Raw genomic sequence first — 16,903 nt, forward strand, 5'->3', positions numbered from 1 at the left:
TTGGGGTAGGAGTGAAGTAAAGGAAATAGTGGTTTTCTCTGAACTTCTCCAGGAGGCAAGGAAAGATAATTTGATGACTGCTTTAATTTTATCTGAGGGGAAAGAAAAACAGACTGATGTTAAAACTGTAATTGATAAAGAAGCAGAAGTTACATTAGGTGGGAAAGGGAAAGCCTGCAGTCTGTGGCTTAGATGGGGTTCATAATTGGGCTGTGTTCACATATGATTATGGAAGAATAAGACCGTATTGTCTTGATCTGTTCTGATCTTAGAGTGTCCAGTCTAAAGTTATTGTTCTATGAAATTGCTTAGGTTCACTAGGACACTCAGGCCTGGCTATGAATGCCAGGCAGTATCTAGAAGTAGCAAGACTTAACTGCTAGTCCCAGCACAACCCCTGGAGGGTGGGCTCTTTTCTCTCCATCACCAAGTTCTTTGCTACTTCATGAAATCTATTCATGGTGAATGCGATTTCCACAACTCAGAGGACTATTGAGGTAAGATTCTGGTGAACTACAAAGGATTTGGGAGAAGTTCCTTTATAGTTTCCTCCCTAGCTCCTATGAAATGATCAACACATTGGTAATTAAACACAGAATTTCATTTCTGTTCTGCTAGTAGTTTGACCACTAAGGGACACAAGTAGAGAAAAATCTCTGCACAATACCTACAACATGCACAGATCGTTTAGGTAATCAATTCTTCTTCTGTACTTATACTATAAAATCTAATTTGTCATTTAAACGAAAAAATACATATACCGTTGGCAGATATAAAATGTATGAAATTTAATTTTATTTAGTGAAAGTTTCTTGTGAAATAAGGTGTCTTCACCCTCATTACACAGAAAACTAGCTTGATAATCAGATTGTAGAATGTTAGACTTGAATTACCTGAAATTGGTATACTTTCAAAAACATGCATTTCAGTATAACTGATATAAATGTGGTTATATATATATATATATTGTTAAACTTTTAAAGATATTCTTTATCTCCTGAAATCAATGGGATAACATGACTTTGGTTTACAAAGACATTTTTAATTTTTTAAACTGACAGATAAATTATACGTATTTACCATATAAAACATGCTGTATATGAATGTATGTATGAATGTACATATGTATGTATATGAATATATGTACATTCATATACATAGTCTCTACATATTCGTTACGTATACATATTGGAATATATATATAGGAATATATATTATAATATATATTAGAATATATTATTGCAATATGCATTGGAATGACTATATAACTAGCTAATTAAAATATCACCTCACATAGTTATTTCCAAAGTGAAAACTCTTTATATTCATTCTATGAACACTTATATAAATATGTAGACTTCCATCAGAAGCTTTGATTAAAGAAAGAACATTTAGCAAATGATTCAAGTTAATGATTGAATAATACTCAGTATATTTTAATTTATGGAGACAAATGAGTAGAAACATTAACAAATTTCCCAATCTAGTCATCTACTTTCTAACTTCTCATGTCTATAGTGGAAGTGTTGAGGAGTGGGAGGAAGAAGGAAATGAGAGAAGTCTATAATTAAGCTTGATTCTACATGAAAAAGGCATATTTCCTCTATAGAAATATAACATGTAAGATATTTGAAATACTTTGATTTAAACATACATGCTTTTAAAATATGAGCTGTACAATAAATGCAACATATGTGAGAGAACATATCTCACCTAGTTATTATACATTAAATATCAACTAATTGATATTTTTGTGATGAAAACATCCATTTTCTTAACATTTTTCAGGATACAATATATTAGATACTAGCTATAGCTAACATATTGGCTAATGTATTGGGCATTAGCTATAGCCACCATGCAGTACAATACATCTCTGGAACTTATTATCATCTAACTGCAATTCTGTATCTTTGACAAACAGCTAGCTCCTCAACCCCATCCCCCAACTTCCCAGTTTCTGGTAACTACCATTCTATGAGATCAATGTCTTTCAATTCCACATAGAAATGAGATCATGAAGTATATGTATTTTAGTGCTTGACTTAGCATAATGTAATTTAGTTTCATAAGAATTGTTAAAAATAATAGAATTTTTCTATTATGCATAATAGTATTCCACTGTGTATATGTACCACAGTTTCTTTATCTACTAACCTGTTGATGGATACATAGGTTAATTCCATATTTGGGCCATTGAATTTTTCATAAAACATAATGTTTTATTTCCTTTGGATATATACCCAATTGTGGTATTGTGGGATCACATGGTAGTTCTATTTTTTAATTTTTTTGTGTGTGGAAACCCTATATATTGTTTCACTTGGAGGCAGCACAAATTTACCATGCTAATGATATTCTCCTTTCTATGAGACCTCTCTAACACTTAGATATCTCTTTTTCAAAGAGAAAAATAATATCTCTCTCTCTCTCTCTCTCTCTCTCTCTCTCTCTCTCTCTCTCTCTCTCTCTCTCTCTCTTGGTAGGTAGGGTGGGTACTGGGGATTGAACTCAGGCACTTGACCACTAAGCCATATCCCCAGCCTTATTTTGTATTTTATTTACAGACAGTGTCTCACTGAGTTGCTTAGCATCTTGCTTTTGTGAAGGCTGGCTTTGAAATATCAATCCTTTGAATTCCTCAATCCTGCCTCAGCCTCCTGAACCACTGGGATTATAGGAAAAAGAGACATCTCTTTGTTTTTATTTATTTTATTTATTCTATTTTGTTATATATGACAGCAAATGCAATTCAATTCATATTATACAAATAGAGCACAATTTTCATGTCTCTGATTGTACACAAAGTAGTCACACCATTCATGTGTTAGTTCATACATGCACTTAGGGTAGTGATGTCTCTCTTTCCACCATCTTTCCTACTCCAGTCTCCCTCCCTTCCCCTCCTTCCTCGAGTTGCTCTATCTAAAGTTTATCTATTCCTCCCATGCCCCCCATCGCCATTATGAATCAGCATCCTAATATCATAGGAAACATTCATCATTTGTTTTTTTGAGATTGGCTTACTTCACTTAGCATTATATTCTTAAACTACATCCATTTCCCTGAAAATGCCATGATTTTATTCTCTTTAAATGCTGAGTAATATTTCATTGTGAATATATACAACATTTTCTTTATCCATTCATCTACTGAAGGGCATCTAGGTTGGTTCCACAATTTAGCTATTGTGAATTGTGCTGCCATAAACATTGATGTGGCTGTGTCCCTGTAATATGATGTTTAAGCACCTCTCACCATGCACAAAATTCAACTCAAAGTGGATCAAGGACCTAGGAATTAATCCAAAGACTGTATACCTAATAGAAGAAAAAGTAGGCCCAAATCTCCATCATGTCAGAATGGCCCCAACTTCCTTAATAATACTCCTAGAGCACAAGAATTAAAATCAAGAATCAATAAATGGGATGGATTCAAACTAAAAATCTTCTTCTCAGCAAAAGAAACAGTGAAGTGAATAGAGAGCCTACAGAATGGGAGCAAATTTTTACCACAGGCACATCAGATAGAGCACTAATCTCTAAAATATATACAGAACTAAAAAATCTTAACATCAAAAAACAAACAACCCAATCAATAAATTACCAAGGACCTGAACAGACACTTCTCAGAAGATGATATAAATCAACAATTTTATGAAAAAAAATGCTCAACATCTCTAGCAATTAGAAAAATGCAAATCAAAAACCACTGTAAAATTTCATCTCACTCCATTCAGAATGGCAGCTATTAAGAATACAAACAACAATAAGTGTTGGTGAGCATGTGGGAGAAAGGGCACACTCTTACATTGCTGGTGGGACTGCAAATTGGTGCAACCACTCTGGAAAGCAGTATGGAGATTCCTTGGAAAATTGGCAATGGAAACACCATTTGACCCAGCTATTACACTCCTTGTTTTATACCCAACTGACTTAAAGGAGACATCTCTTTATAGGAGTAAAGTGACATCATTGTAATTTTGATTTGCTCCTCCCTGATGATCTATAATGTTAAGACTTTTTTTATATACCTGCTCATCAATTTTATGATTTTTAAGAAATGTTTATTTAGGTCATTTGCCTATCTAAATTGGGTTCTTTCTTGCTATTAACTTCTTTGGATTCCTTATGTATTTTGTATATTAACCCCTTATAGGGATTAATTTCCAATCCAAGGTGTAGTTAGCAAATACTTTCTTCCATTCTATGGGCTTTATTCCCTTGGCTATGCAAAAGGATTTTAGTTTGATTTAATATTCCTCTGCTCTTTTTTTTTTTTCAAATGTGCTTTTGAGTCATACATTTTTTTAAAAGGGGAAAAAAAGATCATCACCAAGACCAATGTTATGGAGATTTCTCTCTAGGTTTTTTCCTATTAATTTAAATTTAAGATCTTAATTTTAATTTGATTTTTTTATATGGGGAGAAGGTTTTTATTTTATCCCCCCCTCCCTCTCTCTCTCTCTCTCTCTCTCTCTCTCTCTCTCTCTCTCTCTCTCTATGTAATATATATATTCCCATTTAGTGAAAAGACTATTGTTTCCCTATTGTTTGTTCTTGACACCTTTTTAAAAAATCAATTGGCAATAAAATTCATGGGTATGTTTCTGGGTACTCCTTTCATTCTGTCCCATTTGTCTTTGTGTCTGTTTTTACATCAGTTCCATGTTGTTAGGCTATTGTAACTGTAGTGTATTTTGTAGTAAAGTAATGTGGTTTTCCAACTTTATTCCTTTTGCTCAAGATTGGCTTTGCTCTTTGGGGCCTTCTGAAACTGCATACAAATTATGTTTTATTTGTTTATTTACTTGTTTATTTTATTTCTGAATATTTTCCTTAGTATTTTGATAGATTTAATGGAGCTTCTACATTGATCTGAGTAGTATAGACATTTTTAACAATGTTAATTGTTGCAATTGTTGAAAAAGTAGGGTATCTTTCCATTTGTGCCTTCAGTGTCTTTCTGATCTTTTTTTTGGACTTAAATATGATAGTCAAAGCAAAAATGTTTTGCTTTCTACTTCTGCTCTATTTATATTATTTTGCTAATAAGCTATTTTAATTGAAATTTATAGTTTGCCCTTTAACTTAATGATATCATTTAGTCAAAGAATGGTGTACATTCTTTACTTTCCCTTTATGGTTTATATTCTTCCAGAGGATTCCATTTCATCTTTCCTATTTTTAAGTTAAATATATAGCTTGGTTTTATGTGAGACAAAAATAAAAATTTACTTAAGAAGAAACTAAAGTTGAGAAGTTAAAATTCTAATTAAACTTTATCTTTTAATGGAGCAATGAGGTTTCTTTGTGTGTGTGTGTGTGTGTGTATGTATATATACATATATGTGTGTGTGTGTGTGTGTGTGTGTGTGTGTGTGTGTGTGTATATATATATATTTTAAGATTAAGGATGCCCATCATATGTTTAGGACAGGGAGTTTACTCAAGTTTTACAGAGTTCATGGTAGTACTTTTGACCCTTTAATCTAAATGGTCTAATAGATAAATGAGTGGGATCCTGATAATTGAGTTGACTTTTTGTTAGTAGTAATAAAAGGTAAATAATGTGAATAGCTTTATACAAGTATTTATCATACAACCAATAAGAACTGGTTATTTAGGAAATTAAAATAGTAATCTTGGAACCCATTATACACACACACAATATATATATATATATATATATATATATATAATCAAATTTGCATATAATTAGATAACATACTTTTTGGAATATATTAAGTTTTAATATAAGTTTTAATATTACTGTCTGGAAGGCTATTACAGATGAAAATTTATTACTGGTTTTCCTGTTGATTAATGGGATATTTTGTATGCCCAGCTTTGTAGCAAATATCAATTTGAAATGGAAATAAAACAAATAAAACGTAACTGTAATCAGTTTTCTTACAGGAAATATTCCTGTACTTGGTTGTGGAAACTTTTATAGATTACAAATATTTTTAAAGCAATTGTATAAATTATACAAGAATAAAATGGGCATCTTGTGTTTCTTTATGTTTAATCTTCATTTCCCAAGAAAAACGTAGCCTTTTGGGCAAATAGTAGTGATTGTTTTTAACTGCAGAAACTCCCCATATCATTTCTTAGAGTCTTCTTAGTTTTATTTGGGTTTAGGCATAAGTTCTCGTTCTCTTTTTTTTTATCCTACTTCTTTAAATGTCATAATGCACTTACATATTATATACCCAGTGGCCATTGAGATAATCTACATATATGCTTACCAGAGAGCAGATTAAGGTAATCATTTCATTCATTGCTTCTTCCTGATTTTCTTCTTTACCTGATTCCAGTTCCTAACTCCACACTCTGTAAAATGAACTGATCATCTCTCTTGCCTATTGGTTTGTGGCATTTTCAGGGAAGGCCTCTGTCTCTTGACCTTCACTCTCTTAACACTTCCATCTTCCTCTTACAGCCAACTTCCCACCTCACCCCATGTCCCATGCCACTGAGGTGCTGCCGGATTCTGTGCTACCTTGGAAGACACACCTTGGAGACCAACTCCAACACCAAGATACCAGCCTGTTACCTCGGGTGGAGCAAAATGGGAAATTAATGGTTCCATAGTATCAAATGAGCTCTGTTGTCTGCTCAGCTATTTCTTAGATGTATACATGTATTTATCATTTCACCCAGAGCCAATATAAATGAGGTCCTTCTATTCCTTCAACCTTTAGTAATTTATCTGCTTTTACAGACTATCACTTTAGTTCTTATCCAATTCTTTTCTCTTTCTATCCCCAAAGCTTATGTCCCAGAGTGCCATCAAAACAACTTACAAGAGTATTTCTCTCACTCATGACGAGTACTCTCACAGTCTGCTTTCCAAGATTACAGCCCTCTGTACTGCTGCCATCCAATGCAAGCACATTCTTCACTTATCCAAACCCTGTTTAGATAGAATGGGCCCAGCTCACTTCAAAAGGCTGAATGCAAGTTTTAGTTCAGGACTTTGTCTTTTTAGTGTCATTAGTCCTCCAGTCAGATTTATCCTGATTTACTGCTTTTCATGTGACCTTTAGAGATGGAAAGGCTTATCCTGACAATACCTAGTTTCATAATTAATAGTTCTATTTTGTTTAGAGATTAAAGTTCAAGCTCCTTAGAATATTAAGCAAGGAAACTAAAGGTCTTCCCTACACAACCCTGTTGCTGTCTCATTTCACTACAAACACTATTTCATTCCCTTCCTGAAACTGAATTTATGCAAGCTCTTCTATTTCTACTGCTGCTTCTTCCTCTTGTGTTATTAGAAATGTCTATCCATCTACTGAAGCCCTTTTATTATTTTTAATCTCTTTCCTTTCAACAAAACAATATTTTAAAGATCATGTTTCATTTGTCTTTGTATTCCAGTGCCAAGCTTAAAGTTTGGAATATAGTCAATGGTCAGGAAGTGTTTGACTAGATTAAATCCTTAACCCCTTCCTCCCTCTACATCCTAAATTTGGCTTGGGTGTTCTCTTTGCTCTTTATAATTAGTTCTTTCCAAAAAAAAAAAGTTTTAGAAGAATGCTTCATGAAAACTCTTAAAAATTTCCCTGATTTTGAGACCTTGAGTAAATGATATAACTTCTAATTGCCTCAGTTTATTCGCTTGGAAAGTGGGTACATAATCATCTTATGGTTAAGATTTGAGAAGACAAACCACATATGAACAATCTGAACTGTTGTTTCATTTAGGGGAAAAAATAAATATGAATATGTGTGTGTGTATTTATTTGTTTGTGTGTATATATATATATATATATATATATATATATATATATATATATATATATAATATATATTTGTCAATGGTTCCTGACTCATAACTTTATCCCCAGGAAGGCTGTAGAAACTGCAATTCTTCTTTCCACAGGCAGACTGTAGAAACTCCAATATCCATCTTCCCTCCCCCCACAACACACACACACACACACACACACACACACACACACACACACACACCACACACACACACACACACACACACACACAACATCCTGCTTTCTGTCCTGGAACTGGTCATAAAGAAATTATCTGACCTACCTTTTGTCTAATAGTAGGTCATAAGACCCTCCTCATTCCAGAGAGGTCCTGCCCCATCCCCTGGAGGAAGGAATGTTAGCACACAGACCAAGAAGAATCTGAACAGACTGGCCTTACTGCGTTTCCCCACTCAGTCTTACTTTAGATCATACCCTTTGTGTCCAATCATATTTCAGCATAGTTGTCCATGCTTCAATCATGCCCAGAAAAAAATCTCCATGAAAATCTAAAACAGTAGGGTTTGGAAAGCTTCCAGATAGCTGAACGCACCTGGATGGTGGTATACCTGGAGAGGGCAAGGAAGCTCTGTGGTTTTTCTTTCTGTACCTCAATGTATGCATCTCTTCACTTGTATCTTTTAATACCCTTCATAATAAGCAGGTAAATGTAAAAAATTAAAAAAAATGTTCTTGAGTTCTCTGAGCTGCTCTAGCAAGTTAAAGACTATGAGGGTACTTTGGGAACCAAGATTTTTAGCCAGTCAGAGCACAGGTTACATAACCTAGGGCTAGCAGCTGGGATCTTCAGTGGGGCACAGTATTGGGGAATGAATCCTCAACCTGAGGGATCTGATATTACCTGCAGATATATATTAGCAGTATTGAATGAGGCCCACTTTGCCTAGTATGCCAATCACTGAAATGATCAGGTTTTGAAAAAAAGTTACAAGATAGCCAGTTGTGAAGACCAGAGAGAAACCTCAAATCAGCCTCCCAGAGAATGTTTTGGGATATTTATGGGATAAAGAAACAGGGTGGTGTAAGGTGTGGGAGAAGGTGATTGGAGGTGAAGAAAAGTGAAGTAATTTGGTGTTTGTGCATGCATAATCAAACTTCATGGTTCTTCATAGGGTCCATATTTAGAAGTGTCTGCATTAGCATGGGTCTGAAGGTGGACATCTGGACTTCTGGTGTCAAAAGGTCACATCTTAGACACTTGCTCAGGCCCAAATGCAGGGATGGTGGTTTCAACTTTTTGGAGATAGACCAAAGCAACCTCCAAGTTCCTGGGGTGGGGGGGAGGATTTTAGGGATTATCTATAGCAAAGCTAGTTGCTTAGTTATGTGACCTCCACAATTTGTGATTTTAAAATAAAAAGAAGTGCAGCTAGTTGAGTCTAGAGGATTTATTCTGATTTTCCCTTGGTTTCCATGATGTTGGAATTGAATTGGGTTAGAGGCTATCCATTTCTTGTCTGCAGCAGTCCATTGCTTGCTGGGTGTGTGGGGGAATTCTCCATGCATCTGTTGTCAGTGTTCACTGTGGTGTGAGAGCAGAAAAAAAGTAGGTAATTTGTTTTTTTTTTTTCCTGACATGTTGATCTTTAATATCTCTTTTAGATTGCAGAATTGAGACTTGAGCTTGGTTCCCATCTTTTTACTGTCTGTGACATTGAAAAAGTAATTTCTAATGGTATATTTCTGCTTCTTAGAATGAGAAAGTTGTACCAGTTACTGTATAAAGAATATTCCAATGCTGTAGTTCTTTTTTTATTATCTATGATCTGAATTCATGAATATATTTTTTTCTTTCCCATTTTGTATAGTAGTGTATCAAAGTGTCCCAAATGTGTTTTTAAATTTTTTGACAAAGAAAAATGATTACAACAATAGAAACTTCTAGAATTACAGGGCAGATGATTGGGAACTGGTAAGCAATTGGCTGTAATGTCTTGGTCTGTTCTAAGCAAATAAATTTATGCTTTCTAATTAGTTGATTTTCTGATATACAGGATGAGATAGCAATAGTTTATAAAAGTATGCATGCCATTTTATGTATAATATCCAACTATAATACCCAATTTGCAAATAATATCCAAAAAATTATTTTACAAGAAAAACCTTGGGATATTTTTAAAATGTGTAAATATTTCTAAAAAGTACTGATGGTTTGTTTAAGGGCCATTAGAAGTGTTGAAGAAATGATAAAATCTTTGAGGTCACAAATAATCCTGAAGTTTACTGTAGCGTTAGTGTGTAAGTAATAAGTTCACAAGAGAAAAATCTGACCCCAAGGCAAACTTCAGTCTTGTTCATTGTTTAGTTTCAGAAATTTGTGATTAGGAATGCCAAAGCCATTTAGCACATTGTTTTGTTTTTCTGCATATCTAGAATCTAGACCTACCTTGTAAAGAGCACAGAAGCACTAACAATTCCAAGGTACCCTCATCTCTCCCTGCCTTGTATATTTGCTCCATGTAAATTTATTTACATACTAATCCTTCTGAGATCTATGATTCTCAAGTTGTTTTTATATTTTAGTTTTCTAAATGATTCCCTTTAAAATTATTACCCTTTTAAGGAGTGCTTAGTTTAGATATTTTATGCATTTTGTGATTAAGGAAATCTTAGTTTCTGGTATATAATTCTAATCACACATTGAATTATATTATTGGATAAAATTAAGTAGTGGAAATGAGTTTTATACTGGTGCTATAAAGGAGTATTGGACATAATACTCACAAGGAAAATATAGCATAATTCCATTGAATTGAATGTTCAGGCAAGAATAACACTTCTTTATTAATGTTCAGGCAAGAATAATATGTCTATAATTTTTATTACAGAGAAAACGCTGTGTGTGTGTGTGTGTGTGTGTGTATGAGAGAGAGAGAGAGAGAGAGAGAGAGAGAGAGAGAGACTGTTCTCCATGTTAACAGATGTTACTTAGAAAACTTCATCACATAATTAATCTGCTATTTGGATGTTAATTATCATTCTAAAATGTATTACTAGACATATTTTAGCATTCTAAAGAGTTAGTTTTCAATGTTTGTAACTAATATATTCAATTTCCCTATTTGGGGATATTATTAAACTATATTTTATTAAACAAGAAAAGTCAATCTCTTCTGCAGACTGCATTGTGCATTCTCCAGGATCCTGGTTACCAACAACAACAACAATTCTTGTATGTAATAAATTTTTGTATTTCTATCAGAGAAGAGACTAATGTGTATTCATCCCAACCTCACAAACCTGGCATGGGTCCTGATTGGCCCTATTTGCTCCAGGCACTCATCCTGGGATAGTAAAATATGACCAAGTCTAGGCAGTATTGCATGGGTCTACCTTTGGTCGCAGCCCAAATCTAAGCCAATCCCTAGCCCAGAGAAGTTAAAACTATAATTGAAAAGGATGTGTCCAAAAGACAGATCTTCTTTCTTTATGAATGTGATTTCAGAGAAAGGGATCACTGACTTACAGGGACAGTTTTGCAGAGAGGTCAAGACTATAAAGTAGATGGATTCAGTCTTCTCTATAGTAGAAGATAAAGGTATAACCTAAGAAGTCAGATTTCCAGAGATATTCTTAAAGTAAAGGAGGCAAGAAAAAAATCACTACAAGGAAGGTAAGAATCACAAGATGGAGGCAGGGGTAAAGGATTGGGAAGCAGAATTGACCACACTCAACTGAAATATAATCTTGGATAAAAATGTATTTGAGCCAGGTGTGGTAGCACATGCCGGAATTCCAGTTACTCAGGAAGCTGAGGCAGGGTTGTAAGTTCAAGGTCAGTTTCAACACCTTAGTAAGACCCCATTTCAAGTTTTAAAAAGAGCTGGTAACATATCCCTAGATTTAATTCCTAGCACTGCCATGTATATCAACTGAATGTTTGTCATTGAAAAAAGAAATAGTGTTACAAAAAACAATTGCCTTATTTTTGTAAACTGTAAATCTTTATGCTGTTTTCTAGGAAGGAACACTTGAAACTATTTCTAGATATAGTGGTATTACTTGATTTTTTTGAATGTTTTAACCATTAGTCCTTATGCCTCATGTAAAAAAGGATTTAGCTTTTGTATTACCATTCCATACCCTACGACTATCTCCACATAAGTACTTCTCATTTCAACTAATTAATGTCGTTGCTTTTTTAATACTGTTGATATCTACATCATCATTATTATAAATATTTTTTAATAGAACAAAAAGGTGTATAATAATTTCTTTCTGGTACAATTCACTTATTTTGGTGATAATAATTCCCACCTTAAATTCTTTGCTCTTCTAGATAAATTGTGTCCAGGGCCTGGAAGATGGTGTTATAAAGTCAAGGAGCTATCATCTCAAAGTTGATAAAAATAATCGGCCTCTTCCTAACTCATGGGTCAAGACTCTCAACCTCTCTCTGGAAAATCCCTTTGTATCTTAGTTGTCAGATAACTATTTCCTCAATTCTGTCTTATTTTTTTGGTTTACATCCTTGTTTTGAAGTTTATATTCTGGGAGCTTAAACAATTTACTTGGTTAATATTCTTGTAAATTGGGTTGAATTCATGAAGGTTTGATTGCACAATGAATAGCAGGAGGGAATTATTTTCTCTCAGTTTTAAAGAGATTTATTGATTTATTTTTAAATTCCAAGTATTGCTATGAAAGCATTTTCTTTCTGATTCAAGTAATATTACACTCCCATCTATTAGTCTTTTAAGATCTTGTGCTTATTAGTTTGATCTTCTGTAATGCTTTGAAGATGAGTAGGTTGGTCATGGCATGTGGTCTTTTAAGTTGTAGACAGATGGGCTCTTGCACAACAGAGAGTAATGTCTATCAATTACTGAAAATATTATTGCATTCTCTCTTAATTTGTCCATTTTGTTTCTGGTTTTACTTCAGTTTCTATGGAAATCTCACTGTATGGCAGTTGAATTTATTCTATGACTCTAATGTTGTTCTAACGTCCCAATCATTATGCTGGATTATTTCTTCAATCACTATTTAAATTTTCTAGTGTGCTATATTTCATTTTTTGATTCTTATAGTGCCTTGGTTTTCTATTTTACCATCTTCATTAATGCAATATCTTCCCTTAGTTGCCTGAAGATATTAGTCATAAAAACTTTGTTTATTTAAACATCCTTTTTACATTCAATCTTATTAGCTGCTTATTTGTCATAAAATTTTGTCTTATATTTGAGAGGTTTTCCTCAAATGGACAATTTTCCATTTATTCTTTAATTGTGGGCAATAAATATGGATGTTTCTTGACATCTAATGTCCCATCCAAGACAGTAGCCACTAACCATATGTAACTACTGAGAACTTGAAATGTAGCTAGTCAAAACTCAGATGTGCCATGAGTTTAAATAAATATCAGATTTTCCAAACTTTGTAGAATACATATAAATTATGATTTTGATTAATTTTAAAATTGTATGTTGAAATGTTAGTATTTTTGATATTCACTTGTTTTCTGTCCTATATCATTAACATCTATATTCATATTTTTGTAAATTTTGTTCATTGTATTTTTATGAGAGTTCAGGTGCACATGAAAATAAACATAGGTATTCAATTTGCCATGTTAACTAGAAGTTTCGGTCATGTTTTAAAATTTTTAAATCATCTCATCATCCCCTTCTACAGTAACTTGTGCCTGTTGGGTTGTGTTGGGGCATTTAAGTGTCTGTCCTATGATGGGGTCTCTGTTTTTCCCTCTGATAGCTGATCAATAGGCTTAGTTGGTTCACATGTCCTTTTTCAAACCATGCCAACTACAGCAGTATAATTATCCAAGGGCTTTATGTAATTACCTAATTTTATTTGCTTAGAATTTCACTTCCTTTTACTTAGATTCAGTTAATCATCTGGGATAGATTAAGGATCTAATAATTCTGTGAACACACTTTTAGGGGACTTGACTATCAATCTCACTCTCTCAGTTAAGTTTCTCTCATTGTTTCCTGCAATTTATAAGTTTTAAAATATAAGATGATACTGTGAGGTATTATCCACATGGCTTTGTTCCTTCTAATCTCTTCATTCTCTTTTTGGACTGAATGATATGAATCCATAAATTGGGGAAAGGATTTTAATGGTTCCAAGGAATGGACCTTGGAAAGTGATTATTACTCAACCTGATAGAGTTGTTCTTAACATCATCCCAAAACAGACAAAAGGACCAGAAACTTGGATGAAAGTGGGGTCATCAGAGCTTAAGTCTGAAAGTTCTGTGATCTGCCTTGCTGCAGACTAGTTCCTGAGGATGAGCTCTCTCTCCCTTTCACCTAGCAGATGAGTGTGAGCTTCTCAGGGAGGATGTGATAAGCCCAATGCTGTGTGCATTCTGGCCCCAAAGCAGTAGGTTATGATTGGCTCTTTGTGTGGACTGCAGGCAGCTATATTTAAAAGTAGATTAATGGAAATATTTGGATCATAAAATTGTGTTCAGGGCCTGGAAGATGGTGTTATAAAGTCAAGGAACTATCATCTCAAAGTGCTCATGGCCAGAACAAGGGAAATCCACAGCCGTGAATTTAGAGAAGGCACACATTATGTCCTCTGAACATAATCAGTTGAGAAAAATATAACTGAGATCTAAATATGAAATGACCAAGCAATATCAAAAGTTGAAAGTTTCTTAACAACGAATATATGGAATATCCTGGATCAGACAGAATGGAGGATCAAGGTTAAAAATAAAATGTATAAATTGCTTTTGGGCCCAGCTGCTACACTTTGCCCGCTCCTGCAGCAGCAGCCATCTGTGTTGCTATAGTTGTCCCAGTCACCCTTGCAGTGCGCCCCTCGGAACCAGCACCTCACCTTGCCCAACATCATGCTCTTCAGCAGCAGCTCACACCAGGTCCTGTCCCAGCATGGCTGACCTCCTTGGCCTGTAGCTAGGCATGGTGGTCACCAAGAAGTTTAGTAGCCAGGAGACCATCATTGAGCTTGGTGAAATGTGAGAGGGGAAGATGTCTATGTCATCCAGAGTGGCTGTGGAGAAATCAATGACAACCTGATGGAACCTGCTCATCATGATCAATACCTGCAAGATTGCCTCATCATCCAGGTGACCGCAGTGATCCCGTGTTTTCCATATGCCTGACAAGATAAAAAGGACAAGAGTCATGCTCCAACTTCTGCAAAACTTGTGGCTAACATGCTCTCGGTTGCTGGGGCTGATCACATCATCACCATGGATCTGCATGCCTCTCAGATACAGGGATTCCTATATATTCCTGTGGATAACTTATACATGGAGCCTGCAGTTCTGCAGTGGATTTGGAGAACATCACTGAGTAGAAGGACTATATCATGGTTTCACTGAATCCACGGAGAGCCAAGAGGGTCACATCAATTGCAGGTAGGTTAAATGTGGAATTTGCTTTGATTCTGCTGGGGGATGTGAAGGACTATGTGGCCATCCTCATGGGTGACAGGGCTGACACGTGGTATCATCTGCCATGCTGTTGATAAACTACTCTCAGCTAGAGCCACCAAAGTTTATGCTATCCTCACTCATGGTATCTTCTCTGGGCCATCTATATCCAGGATCAATAATGTTTCCTTTGAGGCTGTTGTTGCAAACACAATTCTGCCAGAGGACAAGATGAAACACTGCTCCAAGATTCAGGTGATTGACATTTCAATGATCCTGGCTTAGATGATCTGAAGGATAAGAATATCTGAAGGACAATGGAGAATCCATGTTTTATTTGTTCAGCCATGTTCCACTGTAAATGCAAAGTGAGAAGTGTCGCCTCCTCAGACTTATCACTTGATTTATTTGCTTTTTTAGGTTTAGGACTAGGCAATGGTAGGCTAATCACTGGCAAAGGCATCAGATATTCGTATAGTCTGAGATACATTATTTCCCCTTCTGAAGCCCAAGACTATTTCTTTCTGGTTTATTGGGGGAAAGGTGGTGGTTATTTGTTATTTAAGTGAACCATCTTAAATGAATCATGTTTTTATTATCTTAATTGTTCTGATAGGTGATCTTTTGTTTGTTTTTTTTTTAGTATTTTGAGGTGACAACTTTCAAGTATAAAATTCCATTGTGGAAATTCATCTTTTATACATTTTGAGGTTGCCAAAGGTGACTTCACATTAAAACCTTCTGTGTAAATATATAATGATAATGCCTATGGACATTTGGGTAATACCCTGTATAGTCTTTTACTTTGGTGTGAATCTTAGAAAATTTATTAATATCAAGAATTTTGAATTTTTTTCCTTGTTTAAAAATTGTATCTGGGTTTTAAATAAGCCACCTTAACTGTGCCTAATTTGTCCCAAATTTTATTTAGCTAAAGATAGCCACTGACACATTATTTTTTGTAAATATTAGATATTTCAAAGGCAACATAGTTATGTATGATTTTTTTATTGCCACTTTTAAGTTGTAACTATCACTTAAAATACCATGTCCCCAAACTCCAAAATTATGTTCTACAATCATTCTAATTTATAAACCATTTTGAGTTGTGGTTGCTGAGCTGAGGATCATATTTATACTCTCCTCTGTTCACCCCAGATAGATAATTATTTGGGATGTACTTAGTGTTCTTGTCATCATGTTTCTTTGCGCCATATTTTTATCCACAGGTTTCACCTTGCATTTTTTCCAGTAATTTCGCTTAAGGATTTCTACCAAACAATGACTCTCTTAAATCCCCTCAAATTTACTGAGCTGATCATTATTTTGCTTTTGACTTACATAAATGTGATTTTTTTTAAATGAGTAGCACCAAATGTTCTTTTGCCCTTGGAAGTAGTAGGTATCTGGCAAACAAATATCTTAACTAAATCTGGTATACCACCCCCCCCCAAAAAAATGTGTGCAGGAGAGGCCTATGGAAAGTGAACATCAATTGCTTCATTAGGATAATGTTCAAACAGTGGCTCAAAAGTCATTTAAAGATTGTGAAGGGAAAATTCACTGAGGAATGCCTTCTCCATAAATGGCCCTTGATAACATTCTCTTAAGTGAAGTGCCTTGCTGTCTCTGTGGCAGAAGTCAAGCATTGACTCTCTGAATTTATTATATGCATGTTGGTGGACAACCAACTGAACTTGTCATCCCCCAAAGAACAGGATTCTTCTGCATAG

At 34.7% G+C, this 16,903-nt stretch overlaps 1 protein-coding gene and 1 pseudogene across 6 annotated transcripts in view; both read left to right on the forward strand.

The window, feature by feature from the left end:
• Cd36 (CD36 molecule (CD36 blood group)) overlaps positions 1 to 16,903 on the forward strand; it is an 81,852-nt gene that overhangs the window by 8,709 nt on the left and 56,240 nt on the right. The window lies entirely within an intron of this gene.
• LOC113180146 (ribose-phosphate pyrophosphokinase 2 pseudogene) lies at positions 459 to 15,531 on the forward strand (annotated as a pseudogene).

The sequence above is a fragment of the Urocitellus parryii genome, chromosome 3, assembly GCF_045843805.1.
Source record: "Urocitellus parryii isolate mUroPar1 chromosome 3, mUroPar1.hap1, whole genome shotgun sequence".
Taxonomy (NCBI): Eukaryota; Metazoa; Chordata; class Mammalia; order Rodentia; family Sciuridae; genus Urocitellus; species Urocitellus parryii.